This window comes from Notothenia rossii (genome assembly GCF_949606895.1).
Source record: "Notothenia rossii genome assembly, chromosome: 3".
NCBI lineage: Eukaryota > Metazoa > Chordata > Actinopteri > Perciformes > Nototheniidae > Notothenia > Notothenia rossii.
In genome coordinates this window covers 23,657,375-23,672,055 of record NC_136901.1, presented here as the reverse complement: position 1 = coordinate 23,672,055, position 14,681 = coordinate 23,657,375, and the positions used below count along the sequence as shown (strand labels likewise).

General features: G+C 41.0%; 1 protein-coding gene across 7 annotated transcripts in view; it reads left to right on the top strand.

The window, feature by feature from the left end:
- Window positions 1-14,681, top strand: part of nrxn2b (neurexin 2b) — a 667,491-nt gene that overhangs the window by 73,713 nt on the left and 579,097 nt on the right. The window lies entirely within an intron of this gene.

Sequence of the window (14,681 nt, the reverse complement as noted above, 5' to 3'; positions counted from 1 at the left end):
GTTGAACGTTGCTGTTTGGTATTACTATAATACCACGCAGGGATAAGCCAGAGTTTACAACCTTTGCATGTGGGCACAACACGTTTTGACAGTTTTGACCCAGATTAATTAGCTATACCATTTTGATATCGCCCGAGGAAGTCGTCATACTTATAGATATATAAATATATATGTGTCAAAGCTCTAATCAAATTAGAAGTTGTATTAATTATACTTGTATATATATATATAGCCTGTGTTGTATATACACACAAATGAGCAACCTTGTGTGTCAAATAACAAGTTGTATTGTAGTGTTTATTTTAGTGTTGTTTTATGCTTATCCACATTTTGATTTCAGAGCACAGGAAAATGCTGGGCACAACATAAAGCTCAACAGTGAAGCTGGCAATGCTGACAAAAACCATGTAGAGTTATAATATTTATTCAGCTGAAAAAGTAAAAGCTCTACAAAAATGTAATTAAAAATACATAAGCATTTCAGGTAGAAATCAGCATTTTATATAGAAATTCACAAAAATAAGAAATGAAACCTAAAAGAGATTAACACAGTTAACACATGTATACCTCTGATGACTGGCATAGGTGGAACAAATAGTGACAACAAATGTAAATACAATTTATATAGATTAAAAGGTAATATATATAATATTGATTGCAATTATTATATTAAAAAATCCACCAAACATGATCAACAGGAAAGCCCTCTGAAGGCATTTCATGGTTTGAAAAAAAGTTGAGGATGGGGTCCAGACAGTTCAATCAGGAGAGACTTCATTTTGTTTAAAGAATATTTATTGACACATGTCATATGATAAATGTTAAGTCTTTGGCGATTAGACCCTGATCCTGAAATCGTATATCTAAAGGGGGAAAAGCCGTGAGCATATAGGGAACCCCCCGGGGTCTAGACACTGGTGATGATGATGCTGAATATCTGGATTTGATGAGGAGATGGGATGAAGAGGAGGTGTGATGAGGTCTTTGGATTAGCTCTCCTGGCTCTGGATATGATGAACGGACCTGTGGGTGGAGAGGAGGCGGGCGGCAGCATGTACACCTGCAATCACAGTTGACTGCAGGAGAGAGGAGAACCATTTTAAAGTTTGGCTGCAGCACGGTGATTGGCTGGTGGAGAATGAGGTGAATGTAATAGGTTAAAGACAGCGCCCGTGATGAGCTGATTATAAGCAGCTGCGGAGTGAATGTATACATATATATCATATAGTGACAAGTGTTCAACAGTTCTTCCTGTTGACAGAAGATGGCACTTTTCTGAGAGGGAGCAAGCTGGCAGACACTGGACAGTGGCAAACCAACAGATGAAACAGGAATCCATCTGAGAGGCTATGTGGAAAAGGATAATAAATAATGTCAGCAAGACATGAACATATTTAACCACTATCATTCAATTCTGTAATTGCAGGTTTGTTAGCATGATATTTCAAACATAAATGGCCTGTCTTAGTTTAAAGCCCACTCACCACAACAATGTGCAGGCCATTAGTGAGGGCACAACAACGATCACAAACAGTACATACACACGAGACAACACTTACATACATATAAATAACTTACATATACAATGAACAATAAACATTTAACAAATACAATGTTTGGGTAGTTATTTTAATACATTGAATATATTGAATATATTTAACACATTGAACACTTTGAATACATTGAATACATCATACATTTAACATAAATAGCACAATTGAAATGTACAATAACTAAACCCTTAACTACATACACTATACATCTCCAGTGTGGCAATATTTCAGCAAGATTTGGTATCAGATATGAAAAAAAAAACTGACCTGTTGAGAGTTTTGCGTGTCCATGTTCAGTACAGACTTGTTAAGCGTACTCCAAGTAGTATGTTGAACACAGACTTGCAAACAAAATACACCAAATTGGTCAGTTACAGTTGAAAGAAGCTTGGGATGTTGTTGTTGACATTCACATAAATCGTTCCACTGTTGAAAACCATGTGTTGCGTTTCTTAACAATAAATAAACAGAGGACTGTGACATACATTCAAATCCACATACTGTAGAAGGAAATATAGAATAAATATGTTTACTTACAACAGTCATAAGGAAAAGAAACACGTACAGAGCTCATACACATATAGAAGAAGATATAGAATAAATATGTTTACTTACAACAGTCATAAGAAAAATAAAACACGTACAGAGCTACTAAGAGCTAATTACTAGCTAGCCGCTAGCTGCTAACTGCCGCGGCCGCCTCGTTAATGTCAAACTCCATCATATAACAATCCAGTGCCATGCTGTCATGAACGCGCGGTGCTGTTACGTGTACGCAAATTGACGTGCTTGATGTGAACGAGCATTTTGGGGGCATGGTTAAAGTTGCGCATGCGCTATGAGCGCACATACGGGTACTTCTCAGGCATGCCGGGTAATCTGTAACGTTTCGCTCTCTCGAAAGTTGGGCCATTTTATCATCAATCGCTAATGAGCAACTTTCATAGGAATGAATGAGGCCCCGCCTCCCACGCTGTATCCAGTTCTTATTATACATCCATGGACTTTTCACAACGAAGGATCACTTCTTCTTCAAGGAAGGGAAGGTTTCGCAGTACGCAGTCTACTGTCCCGCAGCTGCTGCCTCTCTGTTGGACTCCGGTAGTGCACCTTACTCACGAGACGTTGTAAAAAAAGAAAATGGGTGGGTGGAGGGCGAGCAGTAACCACTCCGCCAACGCACCCCCGCCGTGCGGGCCGGATGAGAATGTCTGGCGGGACGGATGTGGTCTGCGGGCCACCAGTTGGTGGTCACTGCCATAGACTATAAAAGTCTTACCCAAGGCTGAATCATAAACTAAAATGTATATGTATGTATAAAGGGTTACGTCCTTAGCTGGCTAATAAGTAACAAGCTAAACTACCAAGCACACAAAAACCTGCGAAAGGGATTAACATGTATAATATTATAATTTTAGACTTCTTGGAAGTTTTGTTTGTACATTCAAGCGCACAGCACGACATTTTAATTGTCTGGTATTTGTAACAATATTCCCTAAAAGGCACAATCACCACGAACACGGCTAAAGCTAAAGGGTCAAGTACAGTACTATGACTAACTAACGTTGTAGCCTCTATGGTTGTATCCTAGCAGAGTGGACAAGTTGCTGTTAGCTGACAGTGAGGCATGTACATGCAGGTACATGTCCATCAAAGTGACCACGCCCTAATTTATGCAAAAACGTTAAGACCTAATATAAATAAAAGGGTTGTGTTAGAAAACAATTCACTCACAGATTCATAATCATGAAGGTGGAATCTAACTATATCGATAATAATATTTATTGCATCCATGGGTAGAAACATGTTTTTTTCTGCTGTAAAGTTGCTCCTTTCTGCAGTCAGTCCCTAGCTGCCGATGTATGAACTGCAGTGTGTTGCACTTCCGTATTGGCGTCCCGGCTGTTCCTCAGAGTTTTCCGCTTGGTTCTCCCAGAGTACAAAGGGCTTAGTCAAGTCTTTGAAAAAGTGCAAGTGATAATATGCAGAGGCCGCAATTCTTAATGGTACCTTTAATGGGCAGAATGTCATGTTCTGATGGCTTGGATTGAACTCAGCCATTAAGCTTTTGGGCATACACTTCACACTATATGCTACTATTCTCTGTAACTGTGAGCTAAAAGTGTGTGTGTGTGTGTGTGTGTGTGTGTGTGTGTGTGTGTGTGTGTGTGTGTGTGTGTGTGTGTGTGTGTGTGTGTGTGTGTGTGTGTGTGTGTGTGTGTGTGTGTGTGTGTGTGTATGTGCGTGCGTGTGTGTGTGTGTGTGTGTGTGTGTGTGTGTGTGTGTGTGTGTGTGTGAGCTATAAAGGTCATTGTTTCTCGACCATCATCCAACAAGGCTGAACTTTAATGCCCAAAGTCTCATCTTAATTCCTCGCTACCCTTTTTATTTCCTCTGTTCAGCTGCAATTCTCCTCTACTTCTCTCCCCCCTTATTGCTCACTAATGTGATCTGCTGGTACGACCTCTCTTCTTGGCTTCACTCCTCTTCTCCTCTCCCTCCTACATCTTGTCCCATGAGTTCCCAGAGGTGACTGGCAACGAATGAGGACACTCATTGTTACGCCAGCTAAAGCAAAGCCATGCATATTTTATCTACTCTGACACTCTCTCTTTTCTCTCTCACTCACATTTTTCTTCTTTCTCTGTTGTGTCTCCCTCGGCATCCACACCCAGCTGAGAGGCGTTTCACCTGGGACTGCAAACTATGTGCCCCGCTGTGTGTGTATATGTGTGTGGACATTTGTGTGAATGGCAGACACCTCTGCAGTGTAGTTGTGCTTCAGGGCCTCACAGCATGTGTCAGGCAGGAGTACAATGGGAAAATGGGGGGGGGGGGGTCTGCATCCACTGACCTTCAACCATAGCAAAAAGCAGCTCTACAGTAGTTTGCCCTCACACAGACAAACATTTGACCCACTGTGGGTAAATGTGTATTCATTAAACTAATAGCACTATTACGGAAGTCCTTTGGTTGCAGGCTGATAACAGTCTCTTGTGTGAGTATGTCAATGGATTCATCAATAAGACATTTGGATATTTAGCATTGTTGATTGAGAAAATGAGAATCCTATACAGAAACTCAATGCATTAGCTCTTATTATTTTACACATGCAGAGACATTGACAAAGTTACACACATGTATTGAAGGATTAACACAAATGTGTTAGTTAACACATATCTTTAAACTAATGAAACCAAAATAACAACCTCTGACACAGATTTTTCCATCCTGATCTTTATAATGTTTAGCTGTTTGAACTAAATGTTTTAACATTTATGAAGGGACAATTAGCTTCGGTATTTCCATTTTGACTGCATTTGTTTTTAGTTTGTTGTATCCCACACAACTGTCAGAGAAGAAAAACATACTCTTAAAAAAAAACACCTAAAATAAGCCCTCAAAAGTTACCTTTGGATGTACATTAACAAACAAGGAGCTTCATCTAAAATGTAATATTTGTTTTTACCAGTAATTGGATTTAACCACTGACCTTTTCAGTTTTATTTTCCGCCCCCTGTGTGTCCTCATATGTTCTCAAAAACACAGGCGGTTATCATGGGTAGATATATACTCTTATTTAGGCGAGTGACATCGCTCAATTTCATTCTGGGTTTATCAAATAACAAGCTTATTTGCAGCCCCACCCATGCACTGGGCTACTGATAGCTTAATGTTTAACCAGATTTATTATAGCAATAACATGCTTCTGTTTCCACCATGTTTATTTACATGGTTCTCACACATGTGTTGACACCCTAATGGAAGTCATTACTCTTGTGCTCTGTGCGCCATTCTAATAGGGCATTAGTATGCTCTTAGTGGCACTGTTGGTATTGAACTCTCCCTTTCCCTAGAGCGGCCAAATGCTGCTGGGTCTTTCTTCCCTTCTCCTCCTCTTTTCCCTCCTGATGTCATCTCTTCTCCTCACCGATCTCCTTATGTTTCCCTCTGTCCCCACCCCTGCCATCCCTCTCTGCTGTTCTCTCTCCTTGTGCTTCAATATGGTGAATTAGCTCCAGCCTTCAACAGGGATCTGCCTGTAATGAAGCCTTTGTGTTTGTACTCTGAGCCGGCACCACTTCAAAATTGAATTGGATGTTCTCTCCCCGCTCGGTTCCTCTTACCTTCCAGCTCCCAACACGGCTCTGGCGTTCTCCATTATCTCCCACATTCCTCGCCGCAATGCTCCACATTGTCTGCCTCAATACGCGTCTATGTTTCTTGAACGCATGCAAATGCTCCCAGGCACGCGTCCAAGTCCCCGCACCTGGTTGCATAATGTGATGCACTCACACACATACATATACAGTAGCAGTGCTTACCACTTTGTGTAGTATGAATGCCTGGTCATGCCATGTACACTTGGTCAGACATACACATTCCCCCTTCCATCCAGTTGACATCCCAGTTTGCCATCATCATGGCCCAATTTGCAGTAATGCTCTATTCTGGCACCAAGAGCTCCCCAAACACTTGTACTTGCATCATCTCCATAGTACTTCTCTCTCTTCTTCCCTGTACAGCCACTGTCATCAGTGATTATCTTTCGAGCTGGGTATTGTTTCTGTTGTTGCTGTTCTCAATGCGTGACTGCCTGTTTTAAGTCTTTCCCGACCTTGCCCCATTCTTCACGTGGCCACCCTGCATGTCTCGGAAGCCATCAACATAGATCTGTTCTCATCAAATCCTGCCTTACCAAGCGCTTACAACTCGCTTGTCGGTTCTCCGTCTGCTCCCCCTCCCCTCCCATATTTCCTACTCTCCTGGTAATGATCAAGGATGAAAGGGAGAGCTTGTTTCTGTTCACTGCCCCACTAGGCTCCTTGTCTTTCTTCTGCTATTGTTGTTGGGGCTTACCCATGGACTTTGGATGCTTAAGAAGCTAAATACAGCAGGAGACCTAATGGGAACATGCCATAATACAGAGAATGAAAAAGAAATACATGCATTGGCAGGATGAGTGTTATGAATGACATATGATGGAATACTTTTTTATTTTAAGAAGGATACGCTTAGACTGAAGTTCCTGTACTGCAGCAGAGGGTGTACTGAGGACTGTGAACAACATGGCTCCTAATTAATTGTACATGTCAAAACTAAATAACACTTGACATGCAGACCCTATGCATGGACCAGACTTAGAACTGTTGCCACTGCAGACCCAAAATGTGACAGCCGCAGTCCAATTTTCCATTTATTTTGGTGATTGTACTTTTTCTAAGACATACAGCAACTTGGATTCTCCTCTAGGTCACATGTGAATAATTTATCCACTTGATCCCTCCCTACACTCTCTTGACGGCTAAACTTTGTGAGGATTTGGATATAAAAGATGCAAACTTGAAATGTGTACCCACTGTTTGACTAATGACAATAATAGATGGGCTAAAAAGTAGTTGCACAGACAGTAGACAGTCCGTGAGATGAAATCTGGAAATTTCGGAATTCCAGTTGAATATACAGCTTAAAATGATTGGATAAATACTTCAAATATAAATAGTTTACCTTTGTATGCTTTGCCAAATAACAATCGGTATCCACCAGTCCATTTAAAAGTAGCAGGACATAGACTGGTACAGTTTATTTTTTGCTCTGCTCATAGGAAGCCTAACTATTACTACTATAGGTTATATTTGGGAGAGTTGGGAAGCCAGTTACAGTAGATCAGGGGTGTCAAACTCAAATACACAGTGGGCCAAAATAAAAAAAATGGGTACTAGTCGAGGGCCGGACTGGTTCAATGTTTATTGCAAAACGTATTGAAATGAACTTATTGCACATATTAAACCTGGAACTAACAAAGCTTAAATTATTGCCGATAAAAACAACATTAAACATTAAATAATCAGTTGCATTAATTTCTTATGGCTCTATCTGCAGAGTCATTTCTTATGAGTACATTTTCCCACAGGCCAACAACAGCTTCAAAAAAACTATTCCCCTTAAAGAACAAATCAAACATGCCCTGTTGTCTCAAGAAACAAAGTGCAGAAGGAAACATCCATGTAAACTCAGTGTGCTGCTCTGTGATGCTAGTTCAAGCCAGATACTTGGCATCTCATCTTTGGTGCAAGTTCATCAATGTTTGGGCTCAGGCTCTGAGCTGAGGAGACCCTCAGGATTGAGTGAAGGTGTGCGTGCAATATACCGGAGGGCCAGATCTAATAGTAATTACAAATGATCCTGCGGGCCTAAATTAAATCCACCAAGGGCCGGATGTGGCCCCCGGGCCTTGAGTTTGACACATGTGCAGTAGATGCTCAGATTGTACAGAAGCTTTATGAAATAAGTCATTACTGCTGCGTTAAAGCTATTTTAGATTTGGTGGATGTGCAGAGTACTGGCTGTTGTTCACACAGCCATATGGCAGAGGCCATTCCCCATTGGTGTCTTGCTTTTACTTTCACAGGGGTTAACATATATATGTTGCATGAAATTGTTGGTTGCGTATCTTCTTTACAGTATATGGTTATTTTATGTTCTAACTTTTCTTTGCTGTATTTCTTAATACATATTCAACCTCATTGACCCAATAACCTACAATCAGTAAACAATATATAACTATGTTAATGTATGGACAAAACACATATTCAACAAAATGCATTAATACGTTACCGAGAAAAAGAGCAGACATGAAAATAAGGAGAACATTTGCATAATCTGCATGTTTTTTAACGATTCACATGACGTTCTTTCTAAAGATTGTGAACAATTGCGATGGCTGGCTGCGTTGGTGAAATGACTATACATGTAGCTATACTGTACAGTGAAAAGGTGTTGATAAGGCACAGCATGAATGAATCTATAACTACACGGGAGGGGATATGCAAGCAATTGCTCAAAGGCATTAACCTGTGCTGTGTTAGGAGTTGTTGGGAAGGCAATGTTTACAGTGTAGTTTGTGCAATCGAGAAGGTTAAATAGGGGAAGTGCATTATGTGTAAATACGTATGGACACAATAGGGATATGTGCAATTTGACGGACACTATGCAGAGGTGCAATAGGGAAAGTGCAATATTGATTGTGTATGAATACAGTAGGGAACGTGCAATATTTGATTTATGTATAATACAATAAGGAAAAGTGCAATATTTGATTATGTATGTGCAATAGGGGAAGTGCAATATGATTATGTATGTGCAATAGGGAAAGGGCTGTACCTGTATGTTTCTTGTTTGTTTCTTTGCCATGTGATCTCTGTTCTGTATCTATGACTGATTGACCTGAATGTTTTATGTTTATTTTCTCGATGCCCAAGACAAATGTCTCCGAAGGGAGACAATAAAGCTCTATCTATCTATGAACCTCATTTTGTCTGTGACAGAGGGATGAACTGTGTCTGTAGGTGTTTGCTGCATGGCCTCAGGGGTTAAAGGTTCCTCTCAGCATCAATAAGTAGTCTATCTGTCTATGTATGTCGACTGAGTATGGTGAGCACATGGAGGAAAAGCTGTAGTCAATGTTAAGCACACATGCACAGGAAAGCACTGTGTCACTCACAACTGTCAATTGCCAGTGCACTGCATAAAAGAAGCCTCTCTCGTAATGCCGATGGGATCGATAGGAGAGCATATCGACTTCATCTCATGAAGTGATTATCAGCATCTTTCATTTCTAAACAAACACACCTCAGACAATGTCTCTACTGATGGATTTCACAAGGTCACAGTTGGTGCATTTCATATTGATCAGCTGAACCACTAACTTTTAGCTTTTTTTTCTTTGTTTCGGCAGTAAATCAGAGTGGTTTCAATTGGACTCAGAGGCAGCTGGTGTAATATTATTTTATTCCAGGGGTCATCATTGAACCTGTCTATAACATCCCCACTGAGGCTATTCGGAGGTGGATTCAGTTGCTCTTGCGAGTTCAGGTTGACTTTTTCCTGGTTGGTTTTCAGAAAGAGCGTTAGCAGCCCTTGCATAATCTGATCCTTTATTCTCAAATGCTGTTCCCCCAATCCAGCCTGTGTCTCCTCTCCTCTTTCCGCTGCCGAACAGACTTCTGCCCAGGGGCTTGCAAATATATGCATGTTCTGTCCCATTTTTCACAGCTCCTCAAGTGTGTGTCTCTGTGACTATATGTGTATGTGCACACATAAATCTGCATGTCACCGCATATCGTTTCACACCAAATGATTGCTACTTCTTTGTCTGAGTCACAAAGTGGCACCGCACGTCTGTGCATGTTCCAGCTCCCTCCGATTTAGAGCTGAACTAAAGGAGACCTGAATCAATGTTTTCAGAGCAGCGTCACTTCCATTTCTCATCATCAGTTATTCTTAGTTACTTCCTTTTTTCTTCCTCAAGAGATGAAAAAAGAGACAGAGTTGATTTTACGTACAAGGGTTGCTGGGGGAGTGGTGCTTTGTAAGACATTGCTTTCAACCATATGGCCTAGATCAATATGCCGCCATAGGAAGTTCGCTGAGTGAATTGAGAGGCCAATAATGAGCTGAGCTAGTCTGTGAAATTAAACACATTTCTCACCTGCTGCAGATATTGTTGGGCCTTGACTCTTAATAATCATGGGCGCCTTAACTTCAATGGAAATCACTAAGCTGGAACGTTGAGTAAAATATCCAAACCACAGTTTATAGCTTCTCTCAGTCTCCAATGTGCTTATTTTTCTTTTGATTTCCTTGAATTGTTTGCAACAAACAGACCCTCCATCAGCCTTAGCTGAGATATTGAAATGTCAATACAACTTGTAAATCTGCCGTTGCTGTTATAACCTCAAAATGTAAGAGTTTACTTGTCTTCCACCTGCTCAGTTTTACAAGCTCTGAGGTCTAAAAGCCATTTAACATTAAAGAGGTCGGTAATAATTACAGGTTTCATTCACATTGGTAGGTTTTTTTGTTAATGAAAGCTGCAGACAGCCAATCAAATGTCAACCAACAAAATAGAGGTAACTCTCTTACTCCATTATTGCCTTCTTGACACCTCCTAGTTTGAATTGAAATATTGTGTATCATAACACTGCTGGGTTAAAATGTTTCAGCATTCTCTGTATAAAAGGGAGTTTCCAATTATTTTAAACCAAACTTCCATTGGTGATAGTGTTACGTTTCAAATATACAATACTCATTGTATTTCAATTGTGGTTAAATTATAGGCCCTTTCCACAGACTTCCATTTTCAGACTTCTATCTCCAGATACATTCTCAAGTCCTTCATTAGACAGGTGCATTATGGAGCTTATGGGTAAATGGAGGTCCAGGGAGGTCTGGAGGTTGGCTTCTTAAAAAAATAGGGCATGGTTCCTAATAAGCTGCAAATATCAGGCCCCTAGCATTAGCGAAACAAATTGCTTTTTGACAGTATATTTAAGATGGTAATGGACTGTCATTTACCACAGCCAATTCCCTCTAAATTGCTACGTGTGCGTCAGTCGCCCTTCCTCTCTTTCTCTTTCTCTATCTCACTTCTTTTCCTTTCTATCTGCTGTCCCTCTAATTTTTCCTTTTGAATCTTCCATAATACATTGGGGGTGAGAAGGCAACGCAACCCCACACAGCCTTACAACAAGACCTCTGAGCTGCTGCAACAACAACAAGGACTAACTCCTGTAACCTCCTCTAACCCTGCTCCTCCAGCTTTAACTCCACCTCCAAAGAAACACAGGCCTGGATAAATAAAATACCTGGTAACATGAATGTGAAGCTGCTTTTATTCTCTCTTCTCTTCTTCAATCTTAAGACTCACTTTCTTCATTGCCTCGGTTTCAAACCGTCTGTCTTTCCAATATCTTGTGTCACTCCATCTCTTCCTCCTGCCCTCTCTCTCTGTCTCTGTCTCTCTCTGAGATAAGGCCAGTCGAGCTGCAGGCTGCTGGGCTGGTTAATTGGAACGGGAGAGTCTCGAGGCCTGGGCAGTGAGCGTTATGCTTCCTACCAAAACATCTTCAGGCACAAACGCAGCTACACGCATGCTGCTGGGTGTACAAACCATACACACACATAAACTTAATCGACCACATTTCCACAAGCCCCCAGCAAACTTTTTACATTTCACGCGTGCAAAGCAACTTATAACGGTTGAACAGGTAGGGGCTCAGTATCTCACTCAACGAAAGAGGAGGAAAACGGTGCATTCAGATATCTTAACTTTTTTACTGTAAACAAACTGTAGATGAGCTACCTTTGAGCTACCTTTGATTGCACTCACATATGCATCACTTTTTGCACTCATTGGTCCCTGTGTATGTTCATATGAACAAAACACAGACACACGGACACAATCATTGAACCAGCAGGTTTTCAAAGTACAACCAGCTCCACATGGAGCCATTATCGACACCATACAACATTGCTAACATGATCTTAACCTAAGGCGCAAACACAACCCTAATTCTCCCTGCTTTGTATGCACTTAGGTCTTATTTATTTTTGAATGTGAGCTGCACCTGCAGTGTACAAGCTTTTGCGCTTCAGAAGGGTTGGAAGTAGGTGGAACCAAAGTGGGACGGTAATGGATGGCTGGATAATCTGAAAGAGGGGGATAAATAGAGGGGGAGTGTCAGGAGGGAGAGGCGTGATGGGAAATGAGAGACATTATGAGGGGGATAGTGTCAAACAGGGAGGAAAAAGGAGGATGGAAGGACAAGCAAGAACATATTTAGAGCTTGGATGAGCAGGACACCATACTCTGATGTTACAGTATGTGTGCAAAAACTCACTGTCAGTCTTTCTTTCCCCCTGTCTCACAACATGATGAACATTACACTGTATGATGAGGCTGGTGATGGCATGCAGATGTATAGGCGCCGTTGTGTGGAGGACGATGTGCGTGTGGGTGCATGTGTCGCTGCGTGACTGCTTCTCAAGTAGGAATCGCAGGCTAAGTGTCACTGACATCCTCTTTCTGTTTTTTTTCGTCTGTGATGTCCCTCATGCTCAGACTCTCACCATGCTCCCCCCATTCCTCTCTCCCTTTGTCGGCCATTTTGATGGCTTGATCATGGATATAATAATATCTTTGAGTGACGTGACTTGGTGTCACTGGCCTAAAGAGTGCTGCTGTGTGCTTTATGTGTACATTTGTGACTCTTTTGAGTCTTGGACTTTGTGTGAGGCTCTCTGTCAGCAGTGCCATCCACAGAGGCAAATCCACTGGGGGGTGGGTGTGTAATTGTTTGAAGTTGAAAACGACCTCTCCCACTCCGTATCACCGTAAAAAAATATTTCAGTATTTCCAGTCAGTTGCTATTAATAACCATGTTAATAAAGACATTTGTGTACTGTGTACTCTCATGTTCCGATTAACCCAGCTTCCCCAAATGTCTTTGTTTTTGGTGTCTATATACGCCGGGATCCGGAGTCATGGAGGATCCTGCGGTCCTGTGTCATGGATTGCGAGTCCTGGATCTTGAGTCGTGGCTGTGGTCCTGGATCATAAGTCCTGGATGGATATACTCATGGATTCATCTTCCTATTATACACACATGCATTTCCAAACATTTGGACTACCTATGTTGCAAATGTATTATCTTTTCAATTTACACACGGCATCTATTGCACGTCTGTCCGTCCTGGGAGAGGGATCCCTCCTCTGTTGCTCTCCCTGAGGTTTCTCCCATTTTTCCCTTTAAACTGGGTTTTCTCTGGAAGTTTTTCCTTGTACGATGTGAGGGTCTAAGGACAGAGGGTGTCGTATTGTCATACTGATATTCTGTACAAACTGTGAAGTCCACTGAGACAAATGTAACATTTGTGATATTGGGCTATATAAATAAACATTGATTGATTGATTGATTGATTTGGGTCAACTATTTGCTACAGAAACAAGTAGTGTTTAAAGTAAGTAGAAAATATTCAGTACATGGTTTCACTAACTTGTGCATTCAAACAGCACTCTTTTCATCCTCACAACATTTCCGCTTGCAGAACAAATTCCCGAATTGACTCCCTATGATTTACCCTTTCAAGGTGTCACGGTAAAAGGAGCAACAAGAAGTCATTATTATTCTCACAGGGTAAAGCCCCTGATCTGTTTCATTACCATCTCCTCATCAGAGCTAAATGCAGTTAGCACTAACAGCCAGAGCTAGTCACTGGCGGCTTACCGCTGACGAGGCTGATCAAAGGCTATAGTCTGATAAAGAACAAAGGCCCGTTCACCTCTGTGATAGCACACACACTCCAGGACTGCTCCGTGGAGGTTGGCTTTAATAATACTGTATTACTATGTACGGAGGTTTTCTTGATTTCTCCTTTTGTAAAGAAGAACACACCTACATATTTTTTGTGTGTAAATCCTCCTTTAGCTGAATCCCTGATAAATACATTTATTTTTTCATCCTCGAGCCACATTCCAGATATGTCAGTCACTTGCTTGTAAGAAAAGTGAACAACCTTTAAGAAGAGAACTCCTCCACAGTATTTCATTTCGCATCACATCAACATGGTGGCACAGATTGTCAATGTCAATATTCCTGATTCATGAACTATGTACAACTTTTTCTTTTGCACTTCATGACCTACTTACCTGGCAGAAATAAGCCTGTGCATTACAATCATTTCAAATAGTAAAAATGCTCTTAGTTCATCCCATTTACTCTTATTTAAAGATCCCCGTGCCACACAGTAAATGTATTCGTTCAAACACTCACAGAGAGAACTGTCACCATGGTCTCTTATCGTTTTATATCTTCCCATGTTTCTTGTTTAAAACTTGTTCTATATCTTGACCAGAAATATAAAAAACGTCTCAGCATGCCTCTCTTGTTAATTAGAGCAAAGCAGCGGCAGCCTCATGCTGACGGATGGCACACTACTGAGCTTTTCACAGGCCAGGATTAATGGCTCCTGCCTGACTAGGATATGGTGTATGTGTGTCAACTGTTTGCATATGGAAACTTTGTGTATAATGCATGTGTGTAGGTGTATTTATGAATAGAAAAACTATTTTCATGTTTAAATATTTGTATAAACTACACCTCTATTATGCTTTGTCTACAGCATTGTAATATAGAAATATTCCTTCACTTCGGACATTTTTTTTGTTTTAGTGTGATATTTGCAACTCTAAGGTCTTGCCCCTGAGAACGAAAAACAAAAAAAGAGAAGATGTGAACTCTGTGTCTCACTGGAGGACAGTGAAGTGTTCGAACCAGACGTCACCTG